We start from the raw sequence: 19,737 nt of genomic DNA on the forward strand, positions 1-19,737 counted from the left end.
TGATTGGGAAGACTGGACAGATAAATGAAAAAATACATTAACAAGACACAATCCAGACTAAATGCCAAATGAATAGTTTGACAAGTAGCAACAAAGAAGGAAGAGATCACTCTGAATGCAGTCTGCCCAAGAGAATATAGGGAGGCTCTTTGGAAGGGATGTGGCTTGTTCTGGGCTGTACTTGGGAGGAAGGACAGACAGCATGTTTATTAGGAGAAACAACAATATCTGGGCACACTCCGGGGTCTTCACTGATCATGCAGTTGACCTGGAGGACAGTATACACTGGATAGTGGGAGGCACTAAATGCTAAACTAAGACATGGTCTTTATTCTATGGACAACAGTGAACCACTGTGCCAGTTTGCCAGGCTGGGAGTGATATATGCAAAGCAGTGTTTCAGAAAGATCTCTCTGGCAGCAATGGGGCATAAAATAATGCTCATCAATACGGACTCTGAAGCAGACTCTAGTTTTGAATCCCAGCCTCACTGCTCATTAGCTGTTTGGCCTTCAGCAAGTTATTAATCTCTCCTAATGTAATATGGGGATGATAATAGTACCAACCCCTTAGGGATGTTGTGAAAATTAATTGAATTCATACATGTAAAGCACTTAAACCAGTGTCATGTATATGCTAAGGGTAAGTGTTTACTAGAGCTCATTTTCCTCATTTGTAAAATAAAGAAAGAGAGATCTTTTCTTATTTCTTGTGAAACAGGAAAACCCTGGACTAGAAGTGATGCAGGATGCACAGATGGTATGGGGCCTGAAATTATTAAAGGAGCTGAGGATGATTAATCTGAAATAAAAAAGAAGGAAAAAAAAAAGAAAAAACTCCTGAGAGTTTAACAATTCTGATACTTCCATATATTATATTATACTCGATTCAAACAATTAATAAATAAATGTAGATGGTAGAAACCTGGTTTCTCACTGTTAGTGTAGAAATTTATAGATAATCATGCTCAACATCAACATTACCATCATGGATAATGGATTAGAGTTGGAGATATCAGCAAAAACTCATGTTTAACTTAATATAGGTACAGATGGCTACATACAGAAATATTTACATATATATATGTATATATATATATATATATATATATATGCACTCGAGTGTGCACATACACACATTTCTTTGCTTTGTCAGCTGAGAGGTCATAAAGGAAATAACACTCCAATAAAAGCAAGCAGCTAGCACTCAGATCGTGGTTTCTAATTCCTTTCTCCAATAAGAGGAATGAAGGCTCCTTGGAGAAATAATTGATTTGAGGACTGGGACAGGAAATGTATGAGATGAGCCTGAAGATCTTGTAGTGACAGAAAGTGAAGAAGTGTTCAAAGAAAAACCCCAACCCCACAATGATGCGAGTGTGTCAGAAAAGTACCTGAGCCAACTGAAAGAGCTGCCAATGGCCAAGCTGGAACAATTTTAGCAACAAAGTAAAATAATATTGGATTATAACTCTAAGTATAAAATACATCTTTGTGATTCCATACTGATATAAATAAATTATTTAATAAAGAAATCCATAGGGGAGAAGAGACATGTCTTTCATGCAAAATAATTTCTAATACATTATATAAATACTCCACCCTGAAAGAGGAGGAGCACAATGCCCATTCCTTCAGCATAGGCTGTGCAGAGTGACTGGTTTCCAACAAGCCCAGCATGGGAAGAGAGAAACCAGACAAGCCCTGCCTCTGCAAGGTAATCCAGGGCAGCATCAATAGTCACAAGTCACATTGACAGTATGTTGATAGAATTTGGTGAAAGTGGTACTTTACCTCAGTGAACTTCCTCCCCCCAAAAAACCTATATAGCCCTAATCTTATGAGAAAAACAGACAAATTCCAAACCAGTAACTGTCAAGGTCATAAAAAAGGGGGTCGGAAGAGTCTGAGAAACCATCACAGCCAAGAGGAAGGAGCTTGGGGAGACATGAGAATTAGATGTAATGTGATATCTTGGCTGGAACCCTGGAACAGACAGAGGACCTTAGGTTAAAATTAAGAAAATCTGCCTAAAATATGGAGTCTCCTTAATAATAATGTATCAATATCTGTTCATGAATTGTAACTAATGCACCATACAAATGTAAGATATTAATAATAGGGGAAACCGGCGCAGGGTATGGAGTGGTATGTGGGAATTCTGTACTATCTGCTTATGACACTTTACAAACTTGTTCTACAGGGTCTAAGGAACAGGATCTGGTCACAGTGTGGAATTTAAAAAGAGTCAGCTTTTGGTTTGATTAAAAGAAGAATTTCTTAAGTTTAGAGCTATCCCAGAACGGAGCACGAGTCCTCGTGAGGTGTGAGCTTTCCATCACTGGAAGAGGCCCGAGTCCTGAGAGATGAGCATAGAATTTCTCAAGATGTTATCGCCAAGATCACATCTGCCTGTGAAAGTCATTCAAGCAATCCTGGGAGTATGTCTTGAATGCAATCTTCATCCTCGTGTGGAACCAAGGTTGAGAACCATTGCATACAACAGTGCTCCCCAACCTTTGTCACATCATGCCACTCCTAAACAATACTATTTGTATGACAAGCTGAGGTGAAGAGAGGCAGCTCTCAGCCAGGTGCTAGCAGCCCTGGGTTCCAGCTGCCCCAGGCTTGACCAGGCCACTTTGAGAGCTGGTAGCCCCCACATCTCTGCACACCACACCCGGTGCAGGGATACCAGTATGTCACACAAGTTTATGAACTTGCTTAGTAATTTGTTGTCTTAAGCATCTTCCTCAAGAGACACACAATGCTCCTTAACAACACTTCATTCTTTGGTTGCATCCCTCGAAGACAGAAAGAAGAAGGTGCGAGCTCCTATATTCAGGTGGCGAACAGAATTTTTCCCTTAACAATGAGTTTCATGACATTGTTCTGTGATCCCTCACTGACCTCTGAGCTGATATATCATAGTAGGAATCTCTCTGACAATCTTGAACTCTGTATCCAAATTTAGACTCCTCAGAGTAAAAATGAGTCTATTCACAGGGGTACCTAGCATAAGTGATTCCTTTGCTGCTGAGACCTTAGAGCTGATTGGTAGCTGGCAAAACCTCTGGAGGGTGGGAGCTCAGAAGGCAGGGCATCAGAGGGAGCGTGCAGGGCCTTTTCAGGGCTCCTATCTGTGCATCACAGCCCCCAAAGGCCTCAACACCAGAAAATTAATGTGAACATCCTTTATTTTCCAAGCTTTCTATATGAACATTCACTGCTCATCATTTAAAAATACCATTATTTTAAAAAATACTATATGTATATATATATATATGTATATAAATTCTACATGGTTCCTTGCAGTGTGAAAGGATTCAAATGTTGGGATCTCCCCTCCCCTCTCCTGCTCTCCAGCTGTGCTAGTCATGGCTGGTGACAGATCCAGAGGGCCTGGTCCCTGAACCAACTGCACCAGGGGAGCTGATAAGGAGCCTCAAGCCTCATATCCTGATCCTCCTCCACCTCTCTTGTGCCTCTGTCTTCTGAGCTGGAAGCTGTTGGGTTCTAACACTTCATTTGTTTTCTCAGAAAAAATTTTTAAAAAACTAAGTAAATTCTGTCTCACTCCCTTGCAAAAGCCAGCTCACCTTTCTCAAATAGAAGCTGAGTTCAGCTTAAAAGCTGATCCAGAGAAAGGTGAGAAAGCTGAAACCCAGGTACACTCCACCACCACCTCCCCACTGCCTCCCCACCTACATCTCTGGCATTCATGCAAAATAGCTGCAAAGATGCCAAACTAGTCCAGTTACTGGTTCCTGTGACTCAAGGATTCTTTTAGAACAGCTCCTTTTTGTCTCCCCAGCTGGGAGATACATGGACTCACAGAGACACATCATTCTTAACACATTTACTGTGCACATCTATGTGCCAGGGAGTGTGCTAAGCACAATCACATGGTCCAGGGTATTCGAATTTGTCTGAAGAGAGTTTATAATACAAAATCTCCCTGGTGGTAAAGCCCAGAAATCTTTATTCTTAAAACAACAAAAAACAAAACAAAACAAAACAAAAAACACCTAGCTAAGTTCTGAGCAGCCAAATTTGGAAACCCCCTTTTGGAACTAATCTCTTCCACCTCTGAACTTGGTTTTTCTTTATGTCATTGATGTTGATGTACCCATCCTAATTTTTTATGAGTTCTTATCTCCCCACAATGAACTCCTATGGTGGCAAATATTAGGCCCTTCACCAAGGGCCAGCTCTCCGGAGCAGTTCCTCTGGCTGGTTCGTCTAGGGCTCTGACCCCCCCACCCCCACCCCCAGTGCCTGTGTGTTGATGTCCATGCCATTATCACAAGACTAAGCTAGGGTAACCTCTAGAGCCAATCTTGGATGTGCTGAGTGTCTCTGGATGGGGATGGGGTTTTCATTTAAGTATCATCTTCCCCCCCAGGGTAGCAGGATAACCTGCAGGTTGCTTCTAATGAAGGCTGCCTCTTTATATGATACAATGAGGAAGTGTCCTTACTGAAAATCTACAAGCTGACTGCAGTAAATAAGACCCTTTCACCTGCAGTAGTGAGAGTGAGAATTTTTTACAAACTTGCAAATTGTCACTTACCATTTATTATCATGAGAGGCATAATTGTATTAGAAAGAATCTATTCCTTTAAGACACTTTGCCTGCAGTATCCCTAGTTCAGGTACCTATTGTAATGGTCTCCTCAGTAGTTTTCCTGCTCCTCTTCCAGTCCATCCCCCAAATCTTATAATCCATTCCCCAAAGTCTAAGTGACCTTAGAAATTAATGCCAACGTCTGATTTTGTTGCTTAAATCCCTGGGGCATAGAAGTCCTGGCCTATAAAACCCTCCTAGCCTCAACCCCCTCCCAGCCTCATCCCTCGCTATGGCCCTGGCCCTGGCCTTTCAGCTCCAGCCATTATGAATGACTTGCAGTTTTCAAGTGCAAGTGCTATTTGAAATAGCCCTTGCTATTTCACATCTCAACACTTTTAATCCTGCTCTATTTCTTGGAATGTTTTCCCAACATCCATCCCGTCACCACTTTCTCCACTCCAAGCTCCTATCAATCTCCCCCACCCCACCCCATTTGAGCACTACTTTCTCTGTGAAGCCTCTGTCACCATCCCTCTTGCATCTATAACCCTCTGCTACCTCATGCTCTGTATTTGCTTCATTCACAGAAACCTGCAAGGTTGGTTGCACAAGGTTGTTTTACATCTGTCCCCCTCTGTTGGACTATAAGATGCTTTAATAAAAGATCTGAGTCTCATCTCAGAATCCCAAAACCTAACATGGTTTCTCACACATAGTAGGCATTATATATTTGCCAACGAAAGGAAGGAAAGAAGAGAGAGAGACTGAGAAAGCAGGAAGCACTAGTACCTCAAAGATTTGAGATGAGAATTGACTCAAGCATCCCCTTGGTTGGAAGTCCACCCATTCCCCAGTGTGTCCACTCTACATGGCTTCCATTCCCACTAGGGGCCAGTGCTCTGGGAGCTGGTGAAAGGGATGGTTATTTTAGGGAAGGAAGGTTCTGCAAACCCTCTCAGGCAGGAGCCCATTCCCATGAATCATTGACTTATGGAGGAAGATAAAAATGAAGAATATACTGTGTTCATAGATTAGTAGAATCAACATCATTAAAACGTTCATGCTACCAAAGGCAATTGATAGATTTAATGCAAACCCCATTAAAATACCAATGGCATATTTCAGAGACCTAGAACAAACTCTCCAAAAATTAATCTGGAATAAAAAAATACCCTGGATAGCTGCAGCAATCTTTAGAAAGAAGAACAAAGTTGGAGGAATCACAATACCAGATATCAAGCTATATTTATTACAAAGCCACTGTTCTCAAAACCACCTGGTACTGGCACAAGAACAGACATATAGACCAATGGAACAGAACAGAGAACCCAGAAATCTACCCAAGCCATATGATCAATTAATATTTGACAAAGGAAGCAAGAGTATACAGTGGAGAGAGGATCCAAGATGGCTGCTCAGGTAGACACCTAACCGCAGCAGCACACAACAATTTCAATGGAATACAACTAAAATGTAGAGTGGACATTGCCCAGAGCTACAGGTAGTCGACTGACTGAAAATTCTACAACAAGAAGGAAAGAGAAAACCAGAAGGAAAATCAGAGGAGCTGAAAAATCCTAAGGTACTGAGACATGCTGTGCACACGCACGCGGAGAGGACGCAGCAGGAGAGGAGGAGAAGGCTGGGTGCTGCCTGGCGTTCCCTAGCGGGAAGGAAATAAAAGCCCCGGCCTGGGCTGAACCCCAGAACCGGCAGCGCTGAGCCCCAGTTATGGACCAGACCCTGGGGACCCAGGCTCGGGCAGGGGGCTGTGAGGCGAATCCCAGGGGAGCGTCGAAAAGCGGAGCCCCTGGAGTTGCGCACATTGTGCGCAGAGGACAGAATGTTGACTCTGATGCTGTATTGCCCTGACGGGAAGAAACAAAACCTCCGGCGGTGCTGAGCCCCACTCCCGACTGCTCTGAACCCCAGTTCTAGGCCAATCCCTGGGGACCCAGGCTCAAGCAGAAGGAGATGGGGCTGTGAGGTGGAGTCCTGGGAGAGCAGCGAAAAGCAGAGCCCCTGGAGTCACGCATATTGCGTGCAAGGGAAGGAGTGTTGACTCTGATGTGGGATTGCCCTAGAGCACATGTGTCAAACACAAGGCCCGCGGGCCAAATCCGTCCCGCCAGGCCTTGCAATGTGGCCCGCACCGCGCTGTCATCACTGCACTCCGCTGCGTTTCCATCACAATGACAGTTTATGACTGTTCAGTAAACCATTCGGCCCGCGATTTAGGCTGGATTTTAGATTTTGGCCCCTTCTCTGATTGAGTTCGACACCCCTACCCTAGAGGGAAGGAAACAGGAACTCCGGCCATGCTGGGCACCAGTTTCGACTACTCTGAACCCCAGTTCTAGGCCAGACCCTGGGGACCCAGGCTCAGGCAGGGGGAGACGGGGCTGTGAGGCGGAATCCCAGGGGAGCGGCAAAAAGCAGAGCCCCCGGAGTCGCGCACATTGCGTGCAGAGGACAGAATGTTGACTCTGATGCTGTATTGCCCTGATGGGAAGAAACAAAACCTCCAGCGGTGCTGAGCCCCACTCCCGACTGCTGAACCCCAGTTCTAGGCCAATCCCTGGGGACCCAGGCTCAAGCAGAGGGAGATGGGGCTGTGAGGTGGAGTCCTGGGGGACCAGCGAAAAGCGAGCCCCCGGAGTCGCGCACATTGCGCGCAGACAACAGTCTCTTAACTCTGATGCTTGACGCCCCTAGCAGGAAGGAGAAAAAAAGCTCCAGATTGGAGGAACGCGATGAGGAGCAGGAGCCCCTGCCGGACACCAGCCAGCCGTGCGCCAGCAAGGAGCCGGGCGACGGGCCCCCCAGGGGGGAGGGGGAGTGCCCCTGGGCCTTCGACCGCTGAGCGCGGGCCACAGAGCCGAGGCCAGGGGCTGCTTCCTGGGCGGCGCCGACCCCGGCAACAGGCTGAAGCAACACAGGAGCCTGCGAAGAACAAAGGGGTGCCACAGGCCAACCTGCTGAGCTTCCAGGACAAAGAGGAAGAAACCGAAGAAGTTTTCAATGTGAAGAAATCAAGTGAGAGCAAAAGATAGTAAAATTACTTAAGAAAGAATACAAAGAAGATCTTGAAAAATCGTTGACTAAGTCAGAACTCAACTCAGCAGCCAACATTGCAACATAAATGTGTTTAAAAACAAAAAAAAAGGACAGAATGTTGGAACGGCAGCGGCCAGGCCTAGAGTGGCCAGGCACAAGGCAGTTTCAGCCGGGCTTGGAGCAGCAACAGCCAGGCCCCAGAGCAGCAGCAGTCAGAACCAGAGCAGCAACAGCTAGACCTGGAGCAGCCAGACCTGGGGCAGTGGCAGCCAGACCTGAGGCGGAGGCAGCCAAGCCCAGGGTGGCTAGTCCAGGAACACCCAGGCCTGGAGTGGCCGGGCCCGGAGAAGCCGGGCCCAGAGCAGTTGTGTCAGGAGCAGCCAGACCCAGAACATCAGCAGCCAAGACCAGAGCATCCAGGCCTGGAGCTTCCAGGCTTGGAGTGGCCGGGCCCGGGACAGCCGGGCCCAGAGCAGCTGGGTTGGGAGCAGCCAGGCACAGAGCAGCAGCAACCATGCTTGGAGCATCCAGGTCAGGAGCGGCCAGGTCCGGAGCGGCCGGGCCTGAAGCAGCAGCTGCCAGGCTGGGAGCAGCCAGGTCCGGAGTGGCTGGGCCCGGAGCAGCCGGGCCCAGAGCAGCCGGGTCGGGTGCGGCCAGGCCCGGAGCAGCAGAAGCCACACCCGGAGCGGCAGTGGCCAGACCCGGAGCAGCTGGTTGTGGAACAGACCAGAGCAACAGAGGCCAGGCCCTGAGCAGCCAGGCCTGGAACAGCTCGCTCCTCACCTGCCTCCACCCCAAGGCTGCCTCTCAGACATGGCTGGAAACTTTTGGGGGAACTTGAGGGTCTGCTGAATCAAATGAGGAAGGCTTAGATCTGGATGTGTTGAGTTAGTACAGCGCTGGGGTGTTGATCTATGAGTGCCTTGTGTGGGGCCTGGATGAGGTTGGTTGATCTATTTGGAAATGTCTTTTGTGTGAAGTGTATCCTTGGGCATGTGGAAGTATTATTGATTTGAGAAAATGCTAAGTAACTGATTTACTATCTGAAAAATTTAAAGTTCTGAAAGTTTAAGGTCTCTTGCCAAAAAGAGGTTTTAAAGCTAACACCTTAATTTTAATGGAGAAAGGGAATGACAAGCCCTTCCCACCCAGAGCAGGTAATCCAATTCCAACCAGCCGCTATGTTTAAACAATGTGTCCATTTTCACTTGAATGGCTACACCTTTTATAGCCTAAGGGCAAGTTTACATGTACACAAGTTTGCTCTCAATTCCCAGGGCAGAAAAAAAACACCAAGGTTTAAAATTATTAGATTTTAAAAGTTATTCTTGGAAGTGTAAAAGTTTATTAATTAAAAACAACAACAACAACAACAACAAAAAAGGAGATTGAAAAACCTGATGAATAATAATAGCGGTTCATTGTAGTAGAGTCAGCGATATGGGAGGGGAGTGGACTGACTGTCCTGGGGGGGGGGGGAAAGGGAGGGAGGAAGAGACTGAACATAAACTGTGCACCTATGGATGAGGACAATGGGGGGTGAGGAGGGGGCGGTAGGTGGGGTGGGAACCTGGTGGAAAGGGGAAGAAATGAGGAACCTTTGTAATAATATGAACAATAAAGATTGATAAAAATAAAAAATAAAAAAGAGTACAGTGGAGTCAAGATAGTCTCTTCAATAAATAATGTTGGGAAAATTGGACAGATACATGCAAAAAAATGAAACTAGACCACAATTTATACCATACACAAAAATAAACTCAAAAGGTGTTAAGAACTTAAATGTAATACCAGAAACTATAAAAATCTTAGAAAAATCCACAGGCAACAAAATATCAGAGCTATGTCATAGCAATATCTTTCCCGATACAGCTCCTAGGGCAGTGGAAATTAAGGATGAAATAAAGGAAACTACATCAAAATAAAAACTTCTGCACAGCAAAAGAAACTATCAACAAAATAATAAGAAAGATCATTGCATGGGAGAACATATTTGTCAATGTTATATCCAATAAGGGCCTAATCATCAAAATTTATTAGAAATTAATACATCTTAACAAAAGGAAGATAAAAAAAATTTAAAAATGGGCAAAGGACTTAAATAGACTATTTTTGAAAGTGGACATACAGAAGGCCAAGAGACATATGAAAACATGCTAAAAGTCACTAATCATCTGAGATATGCAAATCAAAATGACAATGAGGTACCATATCACACCTGTAAGAATGGCTATCATCAATAAATAAACAAATGGCTGAAACCAGTTTGGCTCAGTAGATAGAGCATCAGCCTGCGGATGCAAAGGTCCCAGGTTCGATTCTGGTCAAGGGTATGTACATTGGTTGTGGCCACATCCCTCGTGGGGATGTGCAGGAGGCAGCTGGATTGATGTATCTCTCTCATCAATGTTTCTGGCTCTCTATCTCTCTCCCTTCCTCTCTGAAAAATCAATAAAATGTATTTTAAAAAAACTTTAAAAATAAAATAAATAAATAAATCAACAAATGACAAGTGCTGGTGAGGATGTGGAGAAAAAGGAATCCTCATGCAGTGCTGGTGGGAATGCAGACTGGTGTAGCTACTGTGGAAGGTAGTATGGAGTTTCCTCAAAAAATTAAAAATGGAACTCCCATTTGACCCAAAGATCCCACTTCTATAAATATATCCTAAGAAACCCAAAATACCAATCAGAAAGAATGTATGCACCCCTATGTTCATAGCAGCACAATTTACAATTGCTAACATTTGGAAACAACCTAAGTGTCCATCAGCATGAGTGAATTAAAAAATGGTGATACATCTACACAATGGAATACTACACTGCTGTAAAAAAGAAAAGAACTCTTACAATTCACAACAGCATGGATGGATATGGAGAGCATAATGCTAAACAAATTAAGACAGTCAGAGAAAGATAAATATCACATGATTTCACTCATTTGTGGAATATAATGAACAACATAAAGTGATGAACAAAAATAAATCCAGAGACAGAGAAGCACCGAACAGACTGTCAAACTTTAGAGCAAAGCCACCGGAGATTGGGGGTGGGTTAAGAGATCAACCAAAGGATATATATGTATGTATATAAGTATAACCAATAGACACAGACACTAGGGAGGCAAGGGCATGTGCTGGGGAGTGGAGGTGGCCAGGGAGAAATGAACGGGGCGGGGGGGGGGGGGGGGGGAGACATGTAATACTATGTGTAATAGTTTAGGTAATAAAGAATTAAAAAAAAGAAAGCAAGTGTTCCTTCTAAATTAATTATATAAATTAGACACTAAATTCCCTATAATATAAAGTGGATTTGTGTATCATGTAAGAGGATTAGAGTAGATGATTTCAAAGGCTTTATCCCCATTTTTTAGATTTATGCTATGCATTTGCATCTGTTATTCTGTCTTCCTGAAATGCCCTTCCTCCAGCTCACCATGCTTAATTCCAGAGGGCATCATTCATTTTAAGAAATTGTTAATTATAATCCCTATAACTATGTCACTTGATGGGACAACTGATTGATGTTTCTCTCTCATCATTGATGTTTCTATCTTTCTCTCTTCCTTCCTCTTTCTAAAATCAATAAAAAACATACTTAGATAATAATTTTTAAAAATGGGCAAGCCAACCCACAACTTCAAAAGATTAGTAAATTATTTGAATAGCTTGTATTTATTTATAAATGAATATATGTATATATTTATATTTATTTACATATTATTTATGTTAATTTTATATAGTCTTTATGGTATTATTTTGTAGAATCATTCTTTGTAAAATATATTTTATATATTCTATAATCAATAAGAAAAAGACAATAGCCAAGACCGGTTTGGCTCAATGGATATAGCGTCGGCTTGGGGACTGAAAGGTCCCGGGTTCGATTCCGGTCAAAGGCATGTACCTTGGTTGCGGGCATATCCCCAGTAGGGGGTGTGCAAGACGCAGCTGATCGATGAGATGACTCTCTCTCATCGATATTTCTAACTATCTCTCTCCCTTCTTCTCTGTACAAAATCAATAAAATATATTTAAAAAGAAAAGAAAAAGACAATACAACAAAAAATATTTAAGCCAGAGAAGTCATGATTAGGTATCTCACAGAAAATGAAACAAATGACCAAGTAGCTCAATTTCATTAATAGTCATCAAAATGCAAATTAAAATACATTACAATATTTTGCCCATCAACTAAATAGGTAAAATAAAAAACCACACTATATCATGTGATAAAAAGGGTGTGGAACTACTGGAACTCATACATACTACTAATGGCAAAGTACCAATGTTTCAGAAAACCATTTGGCATTGTCTGGTACAGTTAAGCATCAACATACCCTGTGCCCAGCAATTCCCCTGTGAAGTGTATACTATAGGAACCCCTGTATGTATGCACTAGGAAAACTGCACAATAACATTCACAGCAGCGTCACTTTAAATAACAAAAACACAAGAAAAAAGCCACATGCCCACCAACCATCAAAGAAGTGCAATATGTCATACAATTGAATATAACAGTGAAATTATTTATAAACAGATTCCCAAGAACAGAGTTGATATTCATAGTATCTACAGGGCACAGGCAGTGGTCAGTCAGAATGGAGTCCTGACCAACCCAGGAGAAAGCCAGCAGATGCTGTGCCATGTATGCTAGCTTAATACTAAACATGAAAAGTGAGTTGCAGAAGTAAACAAAATAGTAGGGTCCTGTGTATTTATGTATCCCACAAAAACATGAAAAATTAAACAGTAAGTAGATTAGGAGACTTAGAAACACATAAAGAAAAGTAATGGAGCCCTAGCATGTTTTGTTAAGTGGTTAGGCACATGTGTCAAACACAAGGCCCGCAAGCCAAATCCGTCCCGCCAGGCCTTGCAATGTGGCCCGCACCGCGCTGTCATCACTGCACTCCGCTGCGTTTCCATCACAATGACAGTTTATGACTGTTCAGTAAACCATTCGGCCCGCGATTTAGGCTGGATTTTAGATTTTGGCCCCTTCTCTGATTGAGTTCAACACCCCTAGGTTAGAGCATCAGCCTGCAGCCTAAAGGGTCGGAAGTTCAATTCCTGTCAAGGACACATACTTCAGTTTCATGCTTGATCCACGCCCTGGTCAGCAACTAATCTATGTCTCTCTCTCACATCGATTTCTAACTCTCTCTGTCTCTCCCCTTCCCTTCTACTCTCTTTAAAAATCAATGGGAAAATATCCCTTGGTGAGGACTAACAAAACAGAAAAGTAATAGAATAATAGATGTCAAACTCAAGACAGCAGTTATCTCAGAGGGATCAGTGAACAGGTGAGATAAGACGAGGAGGACATCAGAGTATTTCTTTCTTAAACTATGTGTAGGATACACACAGGGGTGTTCACTGTGTATTATTCTTTATACCTTACACATATACTTACTATTCTTTAATATATACTCAATATCCTATATGGTAAGACAGGAATATGTTAATTATCCATTACACCGTAATGTCACAACCAATCTATAAGTGGTGGAGGGCTACAGGAGGGTCGAGCAGTGAGCTATAAACAGTGGAGAGCTACCAGTGGTGATGGGCAGATGGCCAGCTGAGGCAAGCAGCGGGGAGCTAATAGCACAGATTCCTGCACAAGGATACTAGTAAGTTTAATAATAAAAAGCAATCTTTAAAAAGCATGAGTGATTGCCCTAGATGGTTTTGCTCAGTGGATGGAGTGTTGGCCTGTGAACTGAAGGGTCTCAGGTTTGATTCTGGTCAAGGGCATGTGCCTGGGGCTTGATCCCCAGTAGGAAGTATGTAAGAGACAGCCAATCAATGATTCTCTCTCATCATTGATGTTTCTATCTCTCTCTCTCCCTTCTCCTTTCCTCTCTGAAATCAATGAAAACATTTTTAAAAAGAATATTAAAAATCATTTTTTAAAAGACTTGAATGACTTACAGAATAAAATCTGAATCCTGATTTTAGCTTTTATTAGCAGAATTAGGCAACTTGCTTAATCTCTTAGGGTCTCAATTTCCTCCTCTGTAAAATGGGGGTGATGAAAGGAGCAAATGTATTGCAAAAAGATGAACACACATATGGGTGGGATTGTGTTTCTAACATCTCATCATCCGCACTTCCAATGTCAAACAGATAGACTATTTGTCATGGCCTTAGGAAGTTCTCTATTCTCTCTTGTTAATGCTGGGATTCAGAGGTGGTCGCCATGCCCACTTGCTTTGCATCCTAGTCATAGCAATTGAAGGTAAACGCAAGTCTTTCTTCTCTTCCCCCTAACTGAGAGCTCCAATGGGAATGCAGAACAAAGGAACCAGTACTTACTCTGTAGATACTGGAAGGACGTGTGGGGCCCTAGGAAAGAATGGGGAAAAATAGGTAAGTGGTCTCTCTCAGAACCCAAATGGACCCTAAACATAGATGTTATGTTGTATAATTACTAATTCTTGTATAATTACTTATTGATTATTGTATTACTTTCCATATGAATAACTGTAAATCTACTTTTGCCCCACCCTATATTACCATTTTTTTATTGAGCCACCACTTGTAGATTGGCTGCTTGTGGTTATAGTTTAAATGTTTTAATTCTTAGTTCTGTGACCATTATAATTTCTAGTCTGAGCTTTCCACTTACATTTAAAAGGTAAATTATTTACCATAATTAATAGTGTACCACACTGAAAACCTAGACAAAACTGGCAACTGGATGGAATCCTTGCTTTTCTCTCTCTCTTCAGTTATAATTGACTGTGAATTCGGTTCCTATGCAACACCAAATGGTCAGACTGTTTATCTGTTTTTCCTATGGAGTAATAATGAGATACAGAAATGAGTCCCAATGAATGGCCCTCAGATACACTCTTCTACTCTGGGAGACTCATTAGTAATAATAAGTAGGTCACCTACATGAAACTACTTTCTGTTAAAGGGAGAGAAGTGGAGAAGGTAGACACAGTCAATATTTATTGGGCTTCCAGTATGTGCCAGGCTGCAAGCCCAGGTTCTCTTATTTCATTTAATCCCACTACAATCAGGAGAAGTTGGAATAACTATTCGTTTCACAACCAGCAGAGACTTAATAACCTAACCAGGGTCTCATAGCTGGTGTTTATGTAGACATCTGTCCCCATGTGGTAGAAAAAAAAAAGTTGGTATTCAGCAATGGGATGATTTAAAGGATAGGATAAAAGAGAAATAACACAAGTACCTAATCTTCCAGTGCTGAAATGGAAAATGTGTCTTAAGCATGCCTTCAGATATACTGTGTAGTTACTCAGCAATTGTCAGGGAAATTGTAAAGTAACATACTAACTTAACAGAGCTCCCTCCTTGAGGTCTCTCTCAGGTTCTTCTTCTGAGATGGCCAAACCTGAGACCCTACAGTTGTGCTTGCTCCTCAAGTCCCATAAGCCGACTGTGAGGCAACTCAGTGTTCTTTGAATAGAGGTACAGAAGAGTTAAAACTCTTCCAACTGACTAACTGAGACAACTGAGCTCCTTAGGAGGGTGTGTTCTCTGCACTCTAACATAGAGTATTTTCCTGCAGGGCAGAGAGAGCCAGGGTAACCAAGAGCCATTATGAGAGTTCTATGATTCTTGACAGCTAAGCAAGGATGCAGACTCTCCATAGACATCAAACACAAAGGATTCTCTATCATAGATGGATCTTTAATACTTTACCATGTTTTAAATAAGTGGAATGGTTCATTTTTAAAGGAATTGTATATTACTATTTACTGTATATTATTATCTACCTATCTATATATATCTATACACACACACACACACACACACACAAATGTGTATATATATATATATATATATATATATATATATATATATATATGCTATATAATAAAAGTGTTATATGCAAATTAACCATCACTCTGCTACACCCATCAGCCATGCCCATCAGTTAATCAGAGCAAGTATGCAAATTAACTCCAACCAAGATGGCTGCAGCCACAGAGAGCAGGAGGGAGCCTTGGGTTTCCCTGGCAAAGGAGGAAGCCAAGCATTCCACACACCCTGGTGGGCCTAGGCCTCCTCTCAAGGTACAAAGTCTCAATTATAGAAGGTAAATAAATTTCAACAGAAATGGCTACAGCCACAGAGCTGGAAGAACAGGAGGCTAGGGTTGCCCCGGGTGATGGACGAAGCCAAGCTTCTGCAGCTCTGGCCAGCTCAGGCCTTCACTCCAGGCTACAAAGTTTCAATTATATAAGATACATAAATTCCAACATAAATGGCTGCCACCACAGAGCGAGCAGGATGATTGGCTCTGCTCCAGGCTACAAAGTTCCAATTGTACCGTGTTTCCCTGAAAATAAAACATCTTCCAAAAAATGAGACCTACTTACAGGTTTCCTTCTGAGTGAAATATAAGGCATCCCCCCGAAAATAAGACCCCCCCTAGGCTCTGTCTCAGAATGAAAATTAATTTACTGTAAACTGGTTGCTAAGGCCGCCCCGACTGGCGTCTAGCAACCAGTGACATTACGAGGAGTCCTGACCTCACTGCTGTATGGAGGCGGAGCAAAGGTCAGAGTGAGCTGTGAGCGTGGGGCAGGAGAGAGGAGGAGACTTTTGCAGATGCATGTAGAAGAACAGGAGGATTAGAGCAGATGGGACGTGGTGAAGGTGGTGAGTGCTGGTCTGTCTCTAGTAACACTACCTGATGTTCGAGGCTGCCCTCATGATGACTGAAGCTTCTCAGTCAGTGGCAGACCCTGTTCCAGCCCAGATCCAGGCCCCAGAAAGCCCAGTGACAGTCTCCAGGCAGGCCCCAGGGGGTAAATGTCTGATAAAGGGGTCGGGGGGATGTCTGGTGAAGGTGTTCAGTGGCACAAGGGTGGGGGGAGGGGGATCACTTAAAATGACACAGGAAGATCAGAGGGGGCAATCAAAATGACACAGGAGAATCAAAAGGGGTTACTACAATGGTAATCCCCCCTCTGATTCTCCTGTGCCATTTTGGTTCCCCCCTCTGATCCCCCTGTGTCATTTTAAGTGATCCCCCTCCCCCCACCTTGATAACCCAATTCCTTTTCTTTACCCCTAGAAATGAGCGCAAAAAGAAAAAAACTACTCTGTGGAGTACAAGAAAGGAATCGTGGAAGACTCTTGGGGCCAAAATCTTACTGATTTCTGCAAAGAGAAGATGTTGAGTATCCGATTGGTCCGAAAATGGCGAGCAGAGTATGGTAACCTCATTGAACAAGTGAACAAGGGAAATGCTAAAAAGCGCAAGTGTGGATCTGGTCGGCAACCATTATTTTCCGAGCTGGAAGACCTGATCTGTGAATGGGTTGTTGACAGGAGAGCAAAGGCTTTGGTTGTGAATAGGGCTCAGATTCAAGAATTTGCCCTTGCAATGGCACCACAGTTTGACATAGCCCCCGAAGACTTCAAAGCATCACAACACTGGCTGGATAATTTCCTTCAGCGAAGTGAACTGTCTTTAAGAAGATCTACCAGTACAACATTGTTTAGGTTGGAAGATACTCAAGTTATTAAGCGAGCACTTGCATTCAAGTCCTTTATTAATGATGCTGACTTCTCTAAATACAATCTTTCCAACATGATTGCTATGGATGAAACTGCATTGTTTATGGGCCAATCATCTCAAACAACAATTGAACAGTGGGATGCCTCCTTAGTGTACATTCCCTCCACTGCTTACGAAAGTGCTCGTGTTTCCTGTATTTCAGCAATTAGTCTGAATGGCACTAAAATTCCACCTTTAATCATTTCTAAGGGCAAGAAGGAAAAGATTGAACATGTTTTGGGCATTTTTATTCTTGAAACTAAAAAAGCCTGGGCCACACAAGCAATTATAAGGAAGTAGGTTGATTTAATACTGCCGCTTGTTATGCGAGGGAGCTAAAGAGGTCTGCTAGTCTGGGATGCAGCCAGCACTCACCACGCTAAAGACATGAAGACATTTCCTCACGAAAGAAAAATATAATAGATCAGATAATGATTCCCACAGGATTGACGGCCTATCTCCAGACTCTTGATATTGCAATAAGCAAGCCATTCAAAGACAATTTGCGCATGGAAATTAATGACTACATTAAAAATAGAATGGAGAGAAATCAGCGTGGAAACTTTGTGAAACCTAAACTGCAAGAAGTTGTGACTTGGGTGAAGAATTCATGGGAGAAAATCACTGACAGTTGCATTGCAAATGCACTGCGAGCAGGCTACCTTGACAAGAAGTACTCATTTAAAGACAGTGCTATTGCTAAACATGAGAGATTTGGTCCACTGATTCTGAAAGAAATAGAGTCACAAGAAATTCACCAGGAAATTCAGGAATTGGATTGTTATAATGACATGATTGTCATTGAATAAATGAGTAAATTCTTGATACTGTAGGATTCACAATTTGTCTGGTTTGTGTTGACAACTACCGTACTACCGTACCGTATAATGTAATAAATTTTCTTTATTTTCATTTAACAATAAATGTGTACCATATTCTTCTTCATGGAAAAATAAGATATCCTCTAAAAATAAGACCTAGCGTATCTTTGGGAGCAAAAATTAATATAAGACACTGTCTTATTTTCAGGGAAACAGGGTAGAAGATAAATAAATTCCAGATACCAGGGCCTCTGCTTGGGTTGCTGGGGAGCGTGGCTGACATGCAAACCACCACAGGCCCCTTGCCCAGGCCGACCCATGTCCCAAGGGAACCTTCCCCCTGATGTAGGACACACTTCAGGGCAAATCAGCTGGCCCCCATCCATGCACCAGGCCTCTATCCTATCTAATAAAAGAGTAATATGTAGATTGACCATCACTCCAACACATAAGATGACTGCCCCCATGTGGTCAAAGTTCCTGCCTCATGTGGACACAAGATGGCCACCACAAGATGGCCAGCAGGAGAGAGCAGTTGGGAGGGCCCAGGCCTGCAAGAGGGCAGTTGTGGGCAATCACGCAAGCAGAAGAGGGCAGTTGAGAGAAACCAGACCTGCATGAGAGGGCAGTTGAGAGGGACCAGGCCTGCAAGAGGGCAGTTGGGGATGATCAACCCTTCAGGGGAGGGCAGTTAGGGGCGAACAGTTTAAGGGCAAACAGGCTGGCAGGCGAGCAATTAGACATCAATCAGGCTGGCATGGGAGTGGTTAGGGGGTGATCAGGCTGGCAGGCAGAAGCTGTTAGGGGCAATCAGGAAGGGAGGCAGGTGAGCAGTTGGGAGCCAGCAGTCTTCAATTATGAGGGATGTCCTACGGGGATTGGGCCTAAACAGGCAGTCAGACATCCCCCAATGGGTGGCCTGAGGGACCCCCCCCCCCACTGTGCACAAATTTTGTGCACCGGGCCTCTAGTATATATATATATAAAACCCTAACATGCAAATAGACCAAATGGCGAATCAACGAAACAACTTAAAAACTGGTTGCTATGACATGTGCTGAACACCAAGGGGTGCACATGGAACATGGTGGGCATCAGCAGCAGGCAACAGAGTATGGGACATGGTGATCATTGGCTGAGGTTTGATGGTGGAGCAGGTGAGCGGGAGTGCCAGAACAAGGCAGGGTTCCAATCACTGTCATTGGGGTTAGCCTCTAGAGTAGGGGTGTCGAACTCAATCAGAGAAGGGGCCAAAATCTAAAATCCAGCCTAAATCGCGGGCCGAATGGTTTACTGAACAGTCATAAACTGTCATTGTGATGGAAACGCAGCGGAGTGCAGTGATGACAGCGCGGTGCGGGCCACATTGCAAGGCCTGGCGGGACGGATTTGGCCCGCGGACCTTGTGTTTGACACATGTGCTCTAGAGGTTACTGAAAATTCTTTGCTCCTGTGTGCCACGATCCTGCCTGGCACTTGCACCTGCTGCCAGTACATGGCGCTGGGCCTGATTGCTCTGCACTGTCAGCGGGTGCAAGCGGCAGCTGCCAGCCCCAATAATTTCTCAGGGATTCTCCACTCACCTTGCTCCTGAGGGGCAATTGGGGCCACATCTGCCACTCACACCCACCCCACTCACACCTACTGCTGGTGCTGGCCCGAATTGCTCTGCACCCTCAGTCAGCACATGGGAGCAGCAGTGGCGGGAGTGGGGTTACTGGCAGACAGGGAACTCAAGGCTGCAG

General features: G+C 43.7%; 1 protein-coding gene across 1 annotated transcript in view; it reads right to left on the reverse strand.

The window, feature by feature from the left end:
• Positions 1-13,565: 13,565 nt before the first annotated feature.
• The window catches only part of RAD51AP1 (RAD51 associated protein 1), a 57,842-nt gene continuing 51,670 nt past the window's right edge, over positions 13,566-19,737 (reverse strand). The window contains exon 11 of the mRNA XM_045588353.1: positions 13,566-13,578. The gene's annotated coding sequence lies outside the window, so the exon portion shown is untranslated. The remainder of the gene's footprint in view (positions 13,579-19,737) is intronic.

The sequence above is a fragment of the Pipistrellus kuhlii genome, unplaced genomic scaffold (genome assembly GCF_014108245.1).
Source record: "Pipistrellus kuhlii isolate mPipKuh1 unplaced genomic scaffold, mPipKuh1.p scaffold_m20_p_3, whole genome shotgun sequence".
Taxonomy (NCBI): Eukaryota; Metazoa; Chordata; class Mammalia; order Chiroptera; family Vespertilionidae; genus Pipistrellus; species Pipistrellus kuhlii.